This window comes from Myxocyprinus asiaticus, chromosome 18 (assembly GCF_019703515.2).
Source record: "Myxocyprinus asiaticus isolate MX2 ecotype Aquarium Trade chromosome 18, UBuf_Myxa_2, whole genome shotgun sequence".
NCBI lineage: Eukaryota > Metazoa > Chordata > Actinopteri > Cypriniformes > Catostomidae > Myxocyprinus > Myxocyprinus asiaticus.
The window spans coordinates 6,845,001-6,866,994 of record NC_059361.1 but is presented as its reverse complement, the minus strand read 5'-3'; positions in this window follow the sequence as shown (position 1 = coordinate 6,866,994).

The window sequence follows — 21,994 nt, the reverse complement described above, 5'->3', positions numbered from 1 at the left end:
AGTTCCTCTTCTAAAAGAAATTGTGAAGAAACCCACTGGCTCCTCTTTCAATGTTATATCCCAACATCTTTTTAAATAAGTTTTTGATGTAATTGGGCCCAATATTTTATTTTTTATAAATAAGTGCCTTGAAAGGGGAATTGTACCCAATTACTTGAAGCATGCCTCTGTTAAACCCCTTCTTAAAAAGCCAAATTTAGATCCTAGTTTTATCTAATTTTAGACCTGTTTCTAATCTCTCCTACATTTAAAAAAAATGTGAGAAATCTTTTCTTAAAAGAAAATAAAATCTTTGAAGTTTTTCAGTCAGGTTTTAGAAAATACTACTCTACTGAGACAGCACTAAGTTTTAAATTATGTTCTTTTTTTATCTACTAATTCTGGTAATTCTATAGTGCTCGTGGTTTTAGATTTATGTGCTGCCTTTGATACAGTTAACCATGCTGTCCTGATCTCCCGTTTAGAGCAATGTGAAGGTATTCAAGGAAAGGCTCTGAAGTGGTTTCAATCCTATTTTAATAGTAGGAATTTCTCAGTTAATATTGGTGAATTTTCCTCTGATTCGGCTCCACTTATCTGTGGTGTCCCCCAAGGCTCTATTCTTCCTCCTATTTTATTTTCTCTCTATATGCTTCCTTTAGGTTCTATTTTTAAGAAATACAATATCTCTTTTTACTGCTACGTAGATGACACCCAAATCTATCTGCCTTTGAAACAAAATAATTGTATTGACTCGCTTCTGGCTCTCTGACTTTAAGGCTTGGATGTCCTTACATTTTTTAAACTTCAGTGAAAGCAAGACTGAGATCATTGTGTTTGGGCCCAGTGAAGCCCTTAGAGCCTCTGATCTTAATTTCGGCTCCCTGTCTCTGCATGTTATATCGTGCGTGAAAAATTTGGGTGTGTTCTTTGATAATGCTCTTAAATTTGATAAACATGTCAACTCTAGTTTTTTCCATTTACGAGCATTGGCCTTTCTTTCTTTTAAAAATTTTGAGATGGCAATTCATGCTTTTATCACTTCACAGCTTGACTATTGCTATGCACTTTATATGGGTATTAGTCAATCATCTCTTTCCCAGTTGCAAACTGTACAGAATGCAGCTGTTAGGCTTCTGACTGGTGTCAGTAAACATGAACATATCACCCCTGTTTTAGTCACGTTACAGTGGCTTCCAGTTCGCTACAGAATTTATTTCAAAGTCCTACTCCTCGTTTATAAATCCTTAAATGGTGTAGTACCATCTTACCTCAATGATCTCCTGTCTGAGCATCACTCAGTGAGATCTCTGATGTCCTCAAACCAGGGGTTATTAACAGTCCCAAGAACTAGACTAAAATTAAGAGGTGACCGTGCGTTTGCTGTAGCTGCGCCGCAGCTTTGGAATAGACTGCCTGTTTTTATTAGAAGAGCCACAACTGTATACAAGTTTAAATCAAGCTCAAAACATATATTTTTTTCAATAGCTTTTAGCCAATGATGTTTTCTGCTGTCTGCTGTTTTACATGTTATGTATTGTTTGTATTGTGTTTTATAACAGTCCATCATCGTGTACCATATTTTATACATCATGTTCTGTAGTTTATTCTATTATATTTTTATGATATTATGTAGAGGACATTGGTCAACTGTTGTTGTTTTCAATAGTGCTCTATACATAAGTGACATTGACAATAGTGACCAGAACTCAGAAGGTCCAAAATCTCCACCTTTGACCAGCCCCGACCAGTATGTGGCTGAATGTGTGGAAGTCACTTCCACACCAGAATGTGCAAGTGTAGATTTACAGTAAAAAATGGCTTGGATGTCCTTACATTTTTTAAACTTGAATGAAAGCAAGACTGTGATCATTGTGTTTGGGCCCAGTGAAGCCCTTAGAACCTCTGATCTTAATTTTGGCTCCCTGTCTCTGCATGTTATATTGTGTGGAAAATGTGGGTGTATTATTTGATAATGCTCTGAAATTTGACAAACAGGTCAACTCTTTTTTTTTTTTTTTCATTTACAGCATTGCCCAAGGTGATGACTTTTCTTTTTATTAAGAATTCTGAAATGGCAATTCATGCTTATCACTTCACAGCTTGACTATTGCAATGCACTTTATATGGGTATTAGTCAATCATCTCTTTCCCAGTTGCAAACTGTACAGAATGCAACTGTTAGGCTTCTGACTGGTGTCAGTAAACGTGAACATATCGCCCCTGTTTTAGTCATGTTACACTGGCTTCAAGTTCACAACAGAATTGATTTCAAAGTCCTACTCCTCATTTATAAATCCTTAAATGGTCTAGCACCATCTTACCTCACTGATCTTCTGTCTGAGCACCACTCAGTGAGATCTCTGATGTCCTCAAACCAGGGGTTATTAACAGTCCCAAGAACTAGACTAAAATTAAGAGGTGACCATGCGTTTGCTGTAGCTTTGGAATAGCCTGCCTGTTTTTATTAGAACGCCACAACTGTATACAAGTTTAAATCAAGCTCAAAACATATATATTTTTAATAGCTTTTAACCAATGATGTTTTCTGCTGTCTGCTGTTTTACATGTTATGTATTGTTTGTATTGTGTTTTATAACAGTCCATCATCAGGTACCATATTATGTACATCATGTACTGTAGTTTATTCTATTCTATTTTTATGATATTATGTAGAGCACATTGGTCAACTGTTGTTGTTTTTAATAGTGCTCTATACATAAGTGACATTGACAATAGTGACCAGAACTCAGAAGGTCAAAAATCTCCACCTTTGACCAGCCCCGACCAGTATGTGGCTGAATGTGTGGAAGTCACTTCCACACCAGAATGTGCAAGTGTAGATTTACAGTAAAAATGGACTTAAATATCGATCTGTTTCTCACCCACACATATCATATCACTTCTGAAGACATGGAATTAACCACTGGAGCCATATGGATTAATTTTATGCTGCCTCTATGTCCTTTTTGGACCTTCAAGTATCTCATCACCATTCACTTGCATTGTATGGACCTACAGAAAGACATACACATCTGGGATGGCATGAGCATGAGTAAATAATGAGAGAATTTAAATTTTTGGGTAACCATTCCTTTAAAGACAGTCACTTAACCAATCAGCGAATCAAACTTTTTGGTGAACAAATTTAAAGAATCGAGTCGCAAGTTAATGACAGACAAATCAACATTATCTAAAGTTATTTCACTCTAATAAATAAATGTGACTGGAGTTGTTTGCAGGACAAAGCATATCAGAACATTTTACAGGTTGAAAAAATTAACAAATTCTTACATTTTCCTTGGTCTTGCCAAGACGTTCTTCTCAGTGGTGACAGCCCCTTGAGAGTCATGAAAAGATGAGTGAAAAATCTGCTGTCCACCTGGCAGTTCTTCTAGTCCGCACAATAAATGAGAGAAATCTAATTGACAGTTTATGAACTGATTATAGAAAAACAAACATATAGCAGCTGAAACTTTCCTCTGCTTTGGTTTCTTCTTAGCGAAGAAATCACCTTGGAAATCAGGAACCAATGTGTGTAAGATCTTCGTGCACTGTCTGTACAGAGGGTGAGAGGCAAATATAATAGACATTTCATAAATTGCTCATAGGAAAAAAAAAAGTCAAACGCAACCAAAACTTACATTTTCTTTGGCTTCATTTTTGCCAAGACAGACTTCAAGGGTGAACAAATACCCTTGGGAGTGAGGAATAAATGAGTAAAAGATGTTAGGTGCACTAGGCAGTTCTTGTGATCAGTATACAGAGAGAGAGAGAGATAAGCAAATATAATATTGATGTTTTTATATTGTTTACAGAAAATGTAACCCAGAAAAGCTACAGAAACCTACAATTTACTTTGATTAGCTTTTGAGAAGTAATTTTCGAATTCATCCTCCCCAGGAAAGGATGTTCTTCAGTCTAATGAAGCACTTTATTAAATTTTGATTGGATATCATTCATTTTCTCACACAGATAAAATAAAGATAACTTACGTTCTTCTTTGTTTGACTTCTATTGGAGAATCCTCTGTCCCAGGGTCTGTGTGTTCAACATCTTCTGGTAGCTTTAACCTTGCTTCATTGTAATTAACTACAAAAAAAGGACTGTCCCCATACAGTCCATTGTTTAGCACCGGCAACATTTCGGATTTATCAATTTGACAGAACTCTGAAATAACATGTGAAATTATACAGTATGGCTTTATGATATGTCAAGGTAAGATATTATTCTACATGTGTGGGACATGACATGTTTACTAATGAATACACAGATATATCGGTTGATTCGCCAAAATAAACAGAATCTACAAGATTGCACTAACTTGATGTGAATATTCTAGCATGGTGTGGGGTCCATCCTTCTCCAGATTGTTCCTCATTTTTTATTGCCTTGACAACATCTATTTTGTTTGGTGGACACATACAGTACATTCATTTGTACCTTACTTTAAATGTTGTATAATGCTTGTCATCTCATGTTGCTCCTGTTATTAGAAGTCCAATTACTCACCATACCGAAGTCAGTTTGTCTCAATTCCAATTTTCATTGACACCAAAAACAGTCACTGCAGGGAAGGAAAATTAAAGATATGCATTACAAATCACTGATATACTACATAGATGCATACAAAAACATATATACATTTCTACACTTGTTATTTTTAGATCATACTGCATTATCAGAACCTGCTAAAAATAAGATAACTGAACAATAAAGCTCTGTAAATTATAACAGACTGCAATAAATTAGTAGCTAAATAATTTGTTTGGTAGGCCTTGCATGATAGCATTAAAACATTTAAAGTGGTCTCGTTCCTCATTTACTTAGACTACAGAAATAACAATGTGGCAGCGGGGGCGTGGTCAAGCATCTCTCCGGAGAGAGAGAAAGTGGTAAGGGCGCTTACACCTGAGCTAAATTACGTCTAACACCTGTCTCTAATTTCAGTGAGCACGGGGAGAGCGGCATAAATAGACACACCGCAAATAGAAGAAGGAGAGAGAGCCTGGGCACGACAGACCCGAACCAGAAGCAAAGATTTTTATTACAAATAATGAGAGTTTATTTTGTGAAGCGGTGTGTGATAGTGGATTAACTTAGTGCATAACATGAGACTGTAAATTGTGCTGCAAACAGAGAAAATAAATCCTTACCTAAACAAGAAAAGCTGCTTCTCGCCTCCTCCTTTACACTGGTGTCGAAACCCGGGATTGAAGTTTGGGTCGAAGATGGATGGAAGTCGTCCCGTAGAGTCCTCCCAGTTGGCGGAGATCCTCCAAGCCCTCGCCAGCCTACATCAGAGCCACCAACAGACACTGCTTGAGCTCCGACAAGATCAAGACCGCCGGTTTGTCGAGCTCCTGCACGCTCAAGCCGAGGACCGGCAGGCGATCCGGAGCCTCCTCAGCCAGGAGGCGTCCTCAGCCATGACCCCGGACACTCCCACGCCGTTACCCCCGCCAGCATTACAGAAAATGGGGGTGGCGGACGACCCTGAGGCCTTCCTGGATTTGTTGGAGAGGACCACCGAGATCTGGGGCTGGCCGCTCGGCCAATGGGCGGCCCGACTGATCCCACTATTGTCCGGGGAAGCCCAGCTCGCGGCTTAACAACTGCCAGCGACGAGCCTCCTGGCCCATGGAGATTTAAAAAGAGCCATCTTGCAACGGGTTGGTCACACTCCGGAGGAAAGTCGTCAACTCTTCCGGAGCTTGAAGTTGGAGAGCTCCGACCGCCCGTTTGCCTCGCCCAGCGGCTCCGTGACGCCTGCCGAAGATGGCTGCTAGCGGGGGACCGCGATGTCGATGGAGTTATCGACCAGGTGGTACTGGAACAATTCACAGATCGACTGCCAAAAGGGACGGCGGAGTGGGTCCAGTGCCACCGCCCGGCGTCATTGGAGGAAGCTGTCCGACTTGCGGAGAACCAAAAGGCGGCGATCATGAGGGCTGAAGAGCCCTCCTACATCTTCTCTCCTCCCTCTGTTTCTTCCCCCTCCCCTCTCTCCTCTCGTTCTGCTCTCTCTCCAGGTCCCGTTCCTACCCCACGCAGACGAGGAGGACTTCAGCCCCTGAGACCAGTTCCCTGGGTGTGGGAGGCAACACCTTCACCTACTCCAATGCCCCGCCGCTCTCCCCCTCAGGGGGGGCGCCCGCCGACGCAAGTGCAGGCGTAGCACCTGGGCCGGCCTGCTGAAGGTGCAGAGACCCGAGCCACTTCTGAGATCAGTGCCCTCTGATGGAGCTGGGGAATGTGGTGTGGGTCTCTGACCTCCCACAGGCTGCCCCCGACCGGGCCGGAGCATACCGGATACTGGTAAGTGTCAAGGGGGGTACTCACCAAGCGTTGGTGGACACCGGTTGTAACCAAACCACTATCCACCAACGCCTGGTTCAACCCGAGGCATTGGTCACAACTAAAACGGTGAAGGTGAAATGTGTACATGGGGATATTCACAAGTATCCGGTGGTGACCCTGACGATTAAATTCCGGGGGAAAAAGCATAGAGTGGAGGCCGCGGTTAGTTCCCGCCTCACCCATCCGCTGATTTTGGGGACTGATTGGCCTGACTTTAGAGTTTTATTATAGGGAATTTGCGCGGATGGGTCCTGTATGAAAATAGGGAGATGTGTGATGTGCGATGCTCTGGCAGGGGAGGCGGAGCCGGGGCCATCCTCGACAGCTCCACGTCATAATGACGAGAGAGGGGGAGAGGCTGCAGCCCCTCCCCTTCTCAGGGAATTCCCTGAGGGGGATTTCCCTTTGGAGCAGTCACGAGACGAAACCCTCAAACATGCCTTTGACCAAGTGAGAGTCATCGATGGTCAACGACTCCAGCCTGACATCGCCCTTTCATACCTCTATTTTGCAATTATAAATGAGCAGTTGTATAGAGTGACACAGGACACTCGGACCAAAGAGGATACAACCCAACTTTTGATTCCAAGGAGCCGTCGGGAAATGGTATTCCAGGCGGCTCATTATAATCCCATGGCATGTCACTTAGGAGAAAGGAAGACACTGAACCGTCTAATAGCCCATTTCTATTGGCCGGGCATTGGCGGCGATGTCCGCAGGTGGTGTGCGGCATGCCGCGAATGCCAGCTGGTTAACCCACCGGCCACCCCAAAAGTGCCATTGCGTCCTCTCCCTCTGATCGAGGTCACCTTTGAGAGAATTAGAATGGACCTCGTCGGGCCATTAGAACGGTCAGCACGCGGACATCGCTTTGTATTGGTCCTAGTGGACTATGCAACGCGATATCTGGAAGCAGTGCCTCTTTGCAACATCTCAGCACGCAGTGTTGCGGAGGCACTCTTCAAAATAATCTCCCGGGTGGGGATTCCGAAAGAAATCCTCACCGATCAGGGCACAACGTTTATGTCATGGCCACTACGTGAACCGTACGAGTTGTTAAATATTAAATCGATTCGCACCAGCGTGTACCATCCTCAAACGGATGGCCTGGTGGAACAATTTAATAAAACCCTCAAAAACATGATTCGTAAGTTCATGCACGATGATGCTAGAAATTGGGATAAATGGCTCGACCCCCTGTTATTTGCAGTACGAGAGGTCCCGCAAGCCTCCACTGGCTTCTCCCCATTCGAGCTGCTGTATGGGCGACGCCCACGCAGTATGCTTGATGTATTGCGAGAGGCCTGGGAGGAGGGACCTTCAAACAGTAAAAATGAAATTCAGTACGTTCTTGATCTTCGAGCAAAACTCCACACTTTGGGGCAGCTAACACAGGAGAATTTGCTCCAAGCTCAAGAACAACAGCGCTGACTGTATGACAGGGGAGCTCAGCTAAGGGAATTTTCACCGGGAGATAAAGTGCTTGTATTGCTTCCCACATCGAGCTCTAAATTACTCGCCAAGTGGCAAGGACCCTTTGAGGTCACATGACGAGTGGGAGATCTCGATTATGAGGTTAAACGAACCGATAGAGGGGGCGCACATCAAATATACCACCTCAATCTCCTGTAATTGTGGAGGGAGGCGGTTACGGTGATGTTAGCTACGGTAGTTCCGGAGAAGGCAGAGCTCGGACCGGAGGTGAGTTCAAAAAATAAACAGTTCACCCCGGTCATTTGCAGAGACCACCTCTCACCGAGTCAACTCACGGAGGTTGCTAAGTTGCAACAGGAGTTTGCAGACATGTTCTCCCCTCTACCGGGACGTACAAACCTCATCCACCACCACATCGAGACCGAGCCGGGGGTCGTGGTACGTAGCCGCCCCTATCGATTACCCGAACATAAAAAAAAAATTGTTCGGGAAGAATTGGATGCAATGCTCGGTATGGGGGTAATAGAAGAATCCCACAGTGATTGGTCCAGCCCAGTTGTTCTAGTGCCTAAGAGCGATGGGTCTGTACGATTCTGTGTGGATTATAGAAAAGTCAACGCGGTGTCTAAATTTGATGCATATCCAATGCCTCGCGTTGATGAGTTGCTCGATCAGTTGGGCACTGCTCGATTTTACTCGACATTGGATTTGACGAAGGGTTATTGGCAGATCCCCTTGACACCAATTTCCCGCGAGAAAACCACCTTCTCCACACCATTTGGATTACACCAATTTGTGACACTTCCGTTTGGTTTGTTTGGGGCCCCGGCTACATTTCAGCATCTCATGGACCGAATCCTCAGACCGCATTCAGCCTACGCCGCTGCCTATTTAGATGACATCATCATTTATAGCAATGATTGGCAGCGGCACATGCAACATCTGAGGGCGGTTCTGAGATCGCTGCGCCGAGCGGGACTCACAGCGAACCCAAAGAAGTGCGCGATTGGACGGGTGGAGGTACGGTATCTGGGGTTCCACTTGGGCCATGGGCAGGTGCGTCCCCAAATTGATAAGACAGCGGCAATTGCGACCTGCCCGAGACCCAAGACCAAAAAGGGGGTGAGACAGTTCCTGGGGCTGGCTGGCTATTATAGAAGGTTCGTGCCTAATTATTCGGATGTCACCAGCCCGCTGACTGATCTCACTAAAAAGGGAGCTACAGATCCGGTCCAGTGGACGGAGCAGTGTCAGCGGGCGTTCACGCAAGTTAAAGCTGCACTTTGCGGGGGGCCACTTTTACATTCACCTGACTTCTCTCTCCCTTTTGTTTTACAGACAGATGCTTCAGACAGGGGGCTGGGGGCCGTACTCTCGCAGGTGGTGGAGGGGGAGGAGCGCCCTGTGCTGTACATTAGCCGTAAGCTCTCGTTAAGAGAAACTAAGTACAGCACCGTAGAAAAGGAGTGTCTCGCCATCAAGTGGGCGGTCCTCACTCTCCGATACTACCTATTGGGGCGGGCCTTCACCCTCTGTTCCGATCACGCCCCACTCCAGTGGCTCCACCGCATGAAAGATACCAATGCCCGGATCACCCGTTGGTACCTGGCTCTTCAGCCGTTTAAGTTCAAGGTGGTCCACAGACCGGGGGCGCAGATGGCTGTCGCCGACTTCCTTTCCAGGAATGGGGGGGAGTGGTAGGCAGGCCGGATGCCGCCCCGGCCTGAGTCGGGTGGTGGGTATATGTGGCAGCGGGGGCGTGGTCAAGCATCTCTCCGGAGAGAGAGAAAGCGGTAAGGGCGCTTACACCTGAGCTAAATTATGTCTAACACCTGTCTCTAATTTCAGTGAGCATGGGGAGAGCGGCATAAATAGACACACCGCAAATAGAAGAAGGAGAGAGAGCCTGGGCACAACAGACCCGAACCAGAAGCAAAGATTTTTTATTACAAATAATGAGAGTTTATTTTGTGAAGCGGTGTGTGATAGTGGATTAACATTTTTGCTGAAAATTGTGCTGCAAACAGAGAAAATAAATCCTTACCTAAACAAGGAAAGCTGCTTCTCGCCTCCTCCTTTACAAACAACTTACAAGAAGACACACAGATAATATCACAGTGCAAGGCAGCGTTATCATAGAAACACTGCTTACCTCGCAGCACTCATGGAAGAAAAGAGACACACAGGCACATATGTGGTTTTGATTCACATTTGGCGGGAATACACAGCGCAACAGCAGTTTATATTTGAACACCCAACGGCCAATGGTTTGGATGTAGAAAAGAAAGTCCCGCCTTAAAGGTAAGAGATCCAGTCACATTTTAGATTCAGACATTGCCTGTCAGTCAACTTTAGCTGTTTTAAAATCATACTACAGTGCTCTGTTGAGGATTGTAACAGGTAAAGGAAGGGCAAAGAGGAGGCGGGAAATGGCTAAACAGTCAACGTAAAGTTTAATGATATAAATGAACTTAAAACAACATAAAACATAATGACACAGACACACATGCAGCATGGCCGTGTGCATCTCCGGCTCTCCTTTATCTCGCTCTCCCATTGATCATCTGATTCAACGCTGGCCATGCACCCTCATGGCCCAGCCATGCCCTCTTCCTCGTCACAAGGTTAAAAGTGTCTCTCTCTCCGTAATTTGCTGCTTTGCCACTTTGCTCATTTTTAATGACTACATCTCCATGTATTTTTCTCATTATTGCCTTGCAATTTTAGAGCTGATGCAGAAAAGACCGTTCTTAAGGTAAATGGCCCCATAAATACTTTAGTCATCTAATTGTCCAATCTGTCCTTAAGATGGATCTATAAGGTCTTCAATAGGAGGAAATAAGGACTGAATAAGAGGTATAAAAAGTGTTGGCAATGATTCAGCCTCTTTAGACAATCTAAGCCTGATGTGCAACTGTTTAATGTTTTGTTTGGGTCCGTGACCTTAAACACAACTCCACCATTACCCTAATCACCATGCCTGAACTCTCGCCAAATAACCGCCATTACTATCCGTAATGACCAAGACAGCACAATTTCCTCATTTAGTCAAGATCTGACCCCGTTCATCCGAGCATCCTTGACTTCGCTCCTCCTTTTCAGCTTTCAGCTCGATGTCGTTTTGATGAGTCACAACCACAAGAAAGGAAAGAACTTGCTCGCTCACTCTTTTGTCTCTCTTCCTCCCATCTAATTTAGAAAAAGCTACGCTTCACTCCCCACACCAAGTCCCACAGGCAATTTAGGGAAAGTAGGCCAAAATTAAATATGGCCTCAATAAAAATCCCCCAACACTTCAAATGCACACTGGCAATAAAAGCTGCACTAGTGTATACATGGCAGTGCACTAAACAGCATGTTAGTTGGTAAAGTGTGTTATTAGGAGCTAGCCAGATGAGGGTTTTCTCTCCCACAGGTCCTGGGTCAGCACTATGTAGCTGCTGCTGCCATTAACACTGACGCTGGCTGGATAAAGCTGACCGGAAAGCAATGGAACAATACAGCTAATTTCTCCTCCATATTGGTGATGTGGACGTGCAAACAGAGCAGCCATTCACCACTAAATCAAAGAGATTTGGGATGGTGCAATACAATACCACTATTAGTGTGTAACATACAGTGCCACCAGTGTTCCTTATTTTAATCTACAGCACAAAACATACAGCCTGTCCAGTGTAATCCGATTATTAATCAAATGACTCTTTTTGAGTTTCTTCTTTTGAACCTACACCTCAAAACATACAGTGCTGAATGAATGAATCTTATCAGCCGGTTCTTTTTAGAGAATGACAAACTTACTGAACCGCCATGCCCAGTTAAAAATGAACCAATGATTATTACTGTATGTGTACATAAAACTGAAGTGTCATTTTTCCGCCACCAGTGCCACCAAAAAGAATTGCAAAAATAAACATTGTTTACAAACAACGTTTTGAATACAGCTTTCATCTGACAATGGTTGAACTAACAGATAGTCCCGCCCCAAACTCAAGCCGGTGGTGTTGTGTTGACAGGTCACTCAAAACAAAGAGATGAATGTTGAAAGTGCCAAAGAGTTCCAGTGTTTATACTTGTCAGAGAAATCAACTTACGAATGGTTTACCTATAATTGTTTCTGCATATTAATTTGAACTTTCAAAAAAATGTTGAGCACTGGCAAACTATCCGCAAACTCTCCACAAATTATCCCACTCATTATTTTAACATGCAATTGAGCTTGTGTTTCACTGCAAATGTTTGCCAGAAGTTTGCAGCTCTTTACGGTAGTTTTGAACCTGCAGCAAACCTTTGGTAACAATGGACAATAATTTTTTTCACAGACAAGCACCTAAAAATCTAATTGTTCAATTGATTTTGTGTTTACGGGATAACTCTAGGTAGAGATAGAGAGCTTTTGTGTGTGCACTGACAAGATTTACTGTTGGCAAAAGTGTGTGTGCAACGTTTCATTACTTTATGCATTACACATGAAACAGAAACTCATCTGAAATGCCATGCAGCCGAAGCACTCTCGTTCTCAAAGCCCATTGCATATGGTTGTCCAATCAATACTGCTCAGGCAGCAGAACTGCACCCAGAGCATTGACACAGTCCAGTGAGTGTGTGTGTGTGTGCATGCCTGTGTAACAGAAAAACACTGTAAGATGTTACAATTTCATTTTTATTGACTTTTAGATGGGATTTCATAGGCATTTTAGACACTTTTTGTATTATGTGTTTCTCAGAAGTGAAAAGGAAAAAAAGGTCAGAAGCCAAGCATTGAGATTGGCAATATATATAAAAAATATTCTTCTCAAAGAAGACAATTCGACAGTATTTACAACTGTTAAGAATTAATAGCTGGACCATAATGTAAGAGCTTAAGTGGATTAATTTAAGATCTGCAAAAGTATTGGTCTAGACACAACAAAGAAAGACTGCAGTGCTGGAATTCATATTTCAAGACTGTCAAGACTCAAAAATGTGGAGATGGAAAACAGGGCCATGACCCACTTTCAAGTTTATATTATTTTTAAAGGAATGGTTCACCCCAAAATGAAAATTCTCTCATCATTTACTCACCCTCATGCTATCCCTGATATGTATGACTTTCTTCTCGAACACAAATTAAGAATTTTTTATCCCATTCAATGCAAGTGAATGGTGGCCAGAACACTGAAGCTCAAAAAAGCACATAAAGGCAGCAAAAGTAATTCATACGACTCTAGAGGTTAAACCCATACAACAGAAGTGATATGATAGGTGTGGGTGAGAAACAGATCAATATTTAAGTCTTTTTTTAGGATAAATTCTCCTCCGTGCCCAGTAGGTTGTGATGTGCACGAAGAGTATAAATCACCAAAAACCAAAAAAACTATGTGAACTTGATGAACTATTTCTTTAAGCCATTCACACGCAAACCTCACTGCATTTGTTTCAGTGAGTTGAAGCAAGGTGGAGTGCATCACGTGATTTGTTCTTGAAAATGTGTTACAATAGCTGAACTTTATATGGCTGTCTAAAAAACAAAGGAAGAAATAGTAGATGATAAAAAAGTAAAAAATAAAGTATATTTAGCATAATATTAGTTCTGATTGGTTGTTATTGTTTTTGCTTTCAGGATGGACAGAAAAGTTCAGTTTCGTGTTCCACCTTTGGACGTGTAATATTGTCATTTCATCATAAAGAGACCATTGTGAGTCTGTTTCTTTATGGTAAGGTCTGTTCTTTTGTTTCTCAGTTTAGGACATCCTGTACAACCAGGGATGAACCCTATAAAAAAATGATTAGGAGAAAATACAAAAGAAAAAATTCTAGATTTAACATCCACACTAATCCATGTAAGTTTGAAAATGTTTCCAAACATCATCACTTTCCAAAGTACGTGGTTATGGAGAGCGTTTTTGAAAGTTTGTTTGAAAACGCATTAATTTCACTACATTTACACCTTTTGAAAACACACTCTATACTATAAGAAACTTAAATGGGATTTTCAAGCTTAAACGGATTAGTGTGGTCGTGGACGTGACTTTATAACAATTACATATTTGCATGTTTCGATGGTGCATTTCATGATCATGTTCACAATAAAAACATAATCATTCACATTTTAGACACGTTAATGTTTTGATTAGTAATTAATTAGTAGTTACTTTAAAAATAAAACGTATACTTGATATTTAGATTGCTAATTAGGTGGGACTTTTTTCTCATTTGTAACAGTGCTTTCCTCCATATGACTAATTGCTGCCCTGAGCGTTTGCCTTTCGGAATGCAGCTTGTCAAAGATTATCAGGCATGCTACAATGTGTGACTGCTCTCCTCTGCAGTTCCCTGTTAGCCACTTTAATGACAGTGGTCAGGACAATTTAGCATATACAATAGTGGATTTCTCAACATGACAAGGGATCACAACCTTAAAGATCCTGTAAATGCTGGTGCCACATTATTAGAAAACATTACATTCTCAGCTTCTTTCCACAAGGATCTTGCCTCTGGATATACTCATTCCGTAAACATTCAGCGCACAAATTAAAATCATGTTATGTCCTAATGAGATTATTAAACCTCAAATGCTGCGATTTAATGAGATAAATATATAGTTGGCATGTGCGACGAGCATCAAATGTGAGCACTTGTGATTGTGTGGAGACATTGTTGTGCCGATGCCAGCTGCACATACCTTTTAAAGCTTCCTTGGCTCATACACGGAAACACCATCATGAGCATCGCAGGCTCTGTTTGTAGCAGGTGACAGTGAACAGAGGGCAAATTCACATTGTAGGGTGAAGCACAAACATAGTACATACTTATTAAGTAGAACCCTTTGTGGTTTAATGATAACTTTGAATCATGTAGCGACTGAATTTTCTGGACTGGAATGCTACTGCCATCACACACAAACATTTCAAAATAAAAGCTCAATTTAAAAGAAAAAAAGGGTAAAACATTATAATAATGGTCCGTTATTAACAGGTAATTATGCAGGAATTAATTCAGGACAAATGAGTAGTACTACATTAACACTTTAGTTACTACTATTAACTAATATGGAAACAAGATCAGTAAGTAATAGTGAACTGATGACTGAGGTAGTTCACTGTTAGGTAATCAATAATTACTGGATTTGATCTGCCTCATTGAGAACTATCTACTAACAATGGCTAATTTAAAATAACTACTAATTAATTACTAATCAAAACATTAACATGTGTCTAAAATGTGCATGATTGTTTTTTACTGTGAACAAGATCATGCATGGGTTCTTTGTGGGAATTAATTTATGAACGAAACAGATCGCTAAATCAAGGCTACATTGTCTGGTAGAATATCATAATCAAGGATGTAACCACATATTCAGGACTGTTGGTGACTAAATTTAATAATGTAATTAACCATGGAAAAAACCCATATCAGTAGACCAATATTATGAATATGACTTCAACAGAAAATGGAGAGAAAACCGGCATGCAGCATGAGGCCAATTCCACATGTGTATTTCCGCCCTAGACAGCCCACTCTGTAAATACGTACAGTTTTTATCAAATTCATTTGGCATGTTTCCTCCTTTGCCCATGTTCGGTATGAATAGAACAGAAAGTATGTTAAAGTTTACCACGTGCAGGCGGATTGACAGGAGGGCGGAGCAAAATCGCACTCACTCTTCTTTAAGTTTCAGCGTGAGCACTGAATATGGCGAACCCTGATTGGATTAGAAGCTTGATGGACGTGACACTCATTCTTTTTTTTCATTGGATCCATTATGTTACTCAGAAAAAAAATGCACTTCACATAAAATTAAACACTTCTTGTAAGATTAAACTACAGTATCTATGAATAAAAATTTATTTTAAAAATGTTAAAAAATAAATAACTTGTGTATATTCAAGTGTGTATTCATTAATTAATAATGCGTTACCATGACCCTCACTTTAAAATAATTCATAATTCCTTCATGTTTATGTGGTAACACTTGACTCATTACTTATGAGTTACCAGAATTATTTAAAAAAAGACCTCCAGCAATATCAAGCCTGCCGAAGTTAATAATTTGTAATGAACAGAGATATCCCAAGAAATACACATGTTGGGCACATACATCTGTAAGCTGACTATGATACTCTACCAGACACTGTAGCCATGATTTAGAGAGCTGTTATGTTCATAAATTAATTCCAGCAAAGAACACACGTGAGGTGCATGTTTCGATGGTGCATTTCATGATCATGTTCATAATAAAAACATAATCATTCACATTTTAGACACGTTAATGTTTTGATTAGTAATTCATTAGTAGTTATTTTAAATTACCCATAGTTAGTAAATAGTTCTCAATGAGGCAGATCAAGGCGCCACGGATGGCTGCCTCGGTGTGGAGTGCTCCTATTGTTTGGTTGTTTTTGTTTGTTTGTCCTGTATTTAGTAATCTTTTTCCAGTCCGTTTTACCAGAGATGAACTTCTGAACGTTCGACAGCATATACAAGTCAATCTTTTCCTGGTTTTTGAATATTCAGATGTTTTGCTGGACATTTTAGTTGTTCAAGAGATGCAGGCGAGGGAGACGAGCAGGCGCACTGGTCAAGCTCCGTTGGTGCAGTTTCGTACAGCGCTGCCGAGTATTCATCTAGCGAATCTCCGCTCTCTTCCTAACAAAACGGATGAACTACATATCCTCACCCGTACAAACAAAGACTTTTCAACCTCTGCTGCCTTGTGCTTCACAGAAACCTGGCTGAAGGTGAAGCCATTCCAGACAGCGCGTTACATCTGCCGGGCTTCCAGCTGTTCAGAGTGGATCGCATTGCGGGGTTAACGGGGAAAATGAGAGGCGGTGGAGCATGCTTTTACATCAATGAAAGTTGGTACACAGATGTAACAATGTTAAAGAAGATGAGCTGCCCTAATTTGGAAGTGCTCTTTATTAACTGTAAGCCTTTCCACTCACCGCAGAAGTTTTCCTCGTTTATTCTGGTGAGTGTTTACATTGCGCAAAAACACGTGTTTGAATGCCGCGCTGCAACAGCTGGCTGATCAAATCACAGACACAGAACAACAATATCCGGACTCAGTTATTATTATTCTTGGGGGTTTTAACAAAGCAAACCTCACACGTGAACTGCCCAAATACTGGCAGCACATTACATGCCCAACCAGAGACAGAAATATACTGGATCACTGCTACACAACAATTAAGGATGCATATCGCCCTGTCCCTAGAGCAGCTTTGGGACTATCTGACCACTGTCTGGTTCATCTTCCAAACTACAGACAGAAACTAAAATCTTCTAAGCCTGTAGTAAGGACTGTAAAGAGATAGACCAATGAAGCAGAGCTGGAACTACAAACCTGCTTTGATTGCACTGATTGGAGTGTTTTTCAGGCTGCAGACACCAATCTGGATGAGCTCACAGATACTGTTACATCATATATCAGTTTCTGTGAAGATATGTGCATCCCTACTAGGACTTATTTAATGTTTAACAACGACAAACCATGGTTTACAGCAGAACTCAGGCAGCTTCGTCAGGCCAAAGAGGATGCTTACAGGGGTGGGGATAAAGTCTTGTACAATCAGGCCAGGAACACACTGAATAAGGAAATCAGAGTGGCTAAAAGAAGATAATCTGAGAAGCTGAAAAACAAGTTTTCAGCTAACGACCCTGCATCAACTTATGAATTATAGGACTCCTACCCCCAACCCTGTGGTGGACAAACAACTGGCTGATGACCTGAATGTGATCTACTGTATATTTGAAAGGCTCAGTCTCACACCCCACACCCATTCTGACCTTCACTTCACACAAACACCAACACCTCCTGCAACCCCCCTCCTCCCCCTCCTGCTACTCAACCTGCACTTAAGATCTGTGAATATGATGTGTGCCTTGACTTTCGAAAACAAAAGATAAGGAAAGCACAGGGCCCAGATGGTGTTTCACCTGCATGTCTTAGATCCTGTGCTAACCAGCTGGCCCCCATCTTCACACACTGATTTTCAATAGATCACTAGAGCAGTGTGAAGTTCCCTTCTGCTTCAAATGCTCAATCATCATTCCTGTCCCAAAGAAACCAAAAATCACAGGACTTAATGACCACAGACCTGTCGCCCTGACGTCTGTGGTCATGAAATCATTTGAGAGACTGGTGTTGGCCCACCTGAAGAACATCACTGGACCCTTTCTAGATCCCCTTCAATTTGCTTATTGAGCAAACAGGTCTGTGGAGGATACAGTCAACATGGGATTTCATCATACCCTGCAACATCTGGACAGACCAGGGACATATGCAAGGATTCAGTTCGCGGCGGCTGTGGCTCAGGTGGTAGAGTGGGTTAGCCACTAATCGCAGGGTTAGCCGTTTGATTCCCGGCCCACATTACTCCACATGCTGAAGTGTCCTTGGGAAAGACACTGAACCCCAAGTTGCTCCCAATGGCAGGATAGAACCTTGCATGGAAGCTTTGCCATCATTGGTGTGAGTGAGTGTGTGAGTGTGTGTGTGAGCTTTGGAACTGCTAAGGTTAAAAAAAGTATATAAGTGCAGACCATTTACCATCATCCCAGCTATTCTCCAGACTACATTACACCAACTTTCTGTTCCCATGTCTTTCTGACAGACAGGCAGCAGCTAGTAAGACTGGGGAAATTCACTTCCAGCACCTGTACAATCAGCACTGGTGCCCCCCAGGGATATGTGCTCTCCCCACTACTCTTCTCCCTCTACACCAACGACTACATCACCTAGGACCCCTCTGTCAAGCTCCTGAAGTTTGCAGATGACACCACTGTCATTGGCCTCATCCGAGATGACGATGAGTCTGCATACAAAGGGAGGTTGAACAGGGAGGTTTGGTTCAGCTACGAAATTGGATATCAGAAGACTACAAAGGACAGTTCGGACTGCTGAGAGGATTATTGGTTGCCCCCTGCCCTCCCTTCAAGAACTATACACTTCCAGAGTGAGGAAAAAGGCTGGAAAAATCACTCTGGACCCCACTTACCCTGCCCAATACCTTTTTGAACTGTTTTGAACGCTTCAGAGCTCTGAGCACCAGAACCATCAGGCACAGGAACAGTTTTTTTCCCTCAGGCTATCCTTCTCATGAACAGTTAAAACTGCCCCATTGAGCAATAATTAACGTGCAATACACAGCTTAGTCTTTTTATATTATCCAACACATCCAACCTCTTCTGTCATTATACTCCCTTGCACTGTATATAACCCATTTGTATTTAGATTTGCACTACGTATGTGTCTGTGTGTGTCTGTGTGTGTATGTATGTATGTGTGTGTGTGTGTGTGTACATATATATATATATATATATATATATATATATATATATATATATATATATATATACATATAAAATTGTCTATTGTGTATTCTATATATACTTTATTTTCTTTTCAATCTTTTTTTTTTTTTTTTTTTTTTTTTTTAAAGTCTTGTTGCTGTTTTGTATTGTTTGGGTACAGTAAGCTCCTGTCACCAAGACAAATTCCTTGTATGTGTAAGCATACTTGGCAATAAAGCTCATTCTGATTCTGAAATTCAGTAATTAGTGATTACCTAACAGTGAACTACCTCAGTCATCAGTTCGCTATTACTTACTGATTGGTTAATCATGTTTCCATATTAGTTAATAGTAGTAGCTAAAGTGTTAATGTAGTACTACTCATTAATCCTGCATTAATTCCTGCATAGTTACCTATTAATGACGGACCATTATTATAAAGTGTTACAGAAAAAAGTTTGACAGAAATATATCACTACTGTAAAGTTATGTAATATTCACTGTATTACTGCTACTACTACTATTAATAAAAGCAATACATAAATAGTAATTGTATTATATTCAAGCAATATATCACATCTCAATGCTCTGTTATGCAGCATTTTATTTGACAAAATATAACTCCAGTGCTGCATTTTGGACTGTGAGGTTCTGGATATGAGTACTTCATTTGATAAAAATAAAACATTATTTTGAAAATTAATTGTTATATTTTCATTTGAATTTATTCATTTAAACACCATTTTCATGATAAAATTGAAATAAACTGTTTATATGGAGTTCAGAAAAAAAAAAAAACAAAAAAAAAACACAGGTATCAGGCTCTGTATCAGCGAGTACAAAAAAATAAAGTATCGGCACTCGTTCCCCCCCCCCCCCCCCAAAAAAATGGTGTCGATACATTTCTAGCTATTATATACTTTATATTATGGTAAACACTTCCAAATAAATTAATAAAAAATAGCATATTATTGATTACTATAAAGACTGCCCTTTCATGTCATACAATGCATTAAGTTGTATTTTTTTATTTATTTTTTCTCTGACAGGTGAGAATGTGAAAGAAAATAAACTGTTGCCATATGGCTACAGCTTACCATAAAGGGCTATACAGAAACTGAAAAATTAAACAAACCCACCTTGAAAAATATTGACTGGAGTTAAAAGTGTGACAACTTGCCCCAGCCTTCCCTAACTACTTAACACCAGCTCACATTGTAAAATATATTATAGCAACAAGTTTGTCATGGTCACTGCTTAGTATCTTTAGAGATCCTCCAAGTATTTAAACTGCAGTGGTCTCAATTCCCAACACAATAATGGCAACAATATTCCAATATATAATCCATATACTGTGCCAAAGTTTAAGGCACTTGTGAAAAATGTTGCATAGTGAGGACTTCTTTTAATAATAATAATAATAATAATAATAATAATAATAATAATAATAATTCCATAAACACTTTTCATTTATCAGTTAACTTCATGCAAAGTCCAGTAAACATAAAAACACTGTGTCTCCACTTTTGCCTTCAAAACAGCACCTATTCTCCTATAGGTACATGTGAACACAGATTTTCTTGGTTGTTGGCAGACAGGATGTTCCAAGCTTCTTGGAAAATTCACCACAGTTCTTTTATCTATTTAGTCTCAATAGCTCCTGTTTCATTTGTGTAATCCCAGACTGACTCGATGTTCAGTGAGGGGCTCTGTGGGGGGCCATGCCATCTGTTGCTGGGCTCCCTGTTATACTATTCTATTCTGTTTGCATAAGGATAGTTTGGGAGTCGAATATGTATATTTCATATTGACACTAAAGCTATAGATATAAATAACCATAAACAAATAGTAGTGGATGTTCCCCAATAATGAAAACATGAATCCACATCCAGACACTCATGTGGAATTTCTATATTAAAATGTCCTGGGACACCCTGATGAAGGCCTGTTTGGGATGATACGTGTTGGTGCTTGTTTTAAGATGTAGCCCCTCGAATAAAGGCTTTTTAATATTGAAATTCCACAAGTGCCTGGATGTGGATTCATGATTTCATAAATGGGAAACATCCACTAATATTTTTCATGTATGTTGCACCCTTTCCGGAGCACCTGTGGAACTTTTTGAGTACCAGATGAGCTCTTGGATATAATTTATTTTCATATTAATAACCATCTTAAGATAAAAGTTTTTGTGAAACATCTAATGTGCCTAAGACTTTTGCACAGTACTGTGTGTGTATGTGTATGTGTATGTATATATAGTCATCAATTTCAAAAACTATTTTTTTTATTTTATTTTTTTTTTATAAAATTTTAGTTTAATGAAATAAATTAATAGGGTGGCACAATTATATTTTTGTCTACAAAACTAATTTCAAACATTTAAGCATATGCCTAAAGATCAAAAGATTTTTAAGATCATGAGAAACATTTCAGTCAAGTGTTTCAAAACTTTTGACCGGTAGTATATACTAAATGTTTGAAATTAGTTTTGTAGACAAACATATAATTGTGCCACCATATTAATTTATTTCATTAAACTAAAATTTTATAAAACAAAACAAAAACAAAAAAAAAAGTTTTTGAAATTGATGACTTGGACCAAATAATAAAGAAAAGCAGCCAATAAGTGCCCAACATAGATGGGAACTCCTTCAGTACTGTTTAAAAAGCATCCCAGGGTGATACCTCAAGAAGTTGGTTGAGAAAATGTCAAGAGTACATGTCTGCAAATTCTAGGCAAAGGGTGACTACTTTGAAGATGCTAAAATATAACACAGTTTTGATTTATTTTGGATTTTGTTTAGTCACAACATAATTCCCATACTTCAGTTTATGTTATTCCATAGTTTTGATGACTTTACTATTATTCTAAAATGTGAAGGAAAAAAAAAATTAAAAAAAAAATAAAAAAAAAAAATGTATATATATATATATAGATATATAT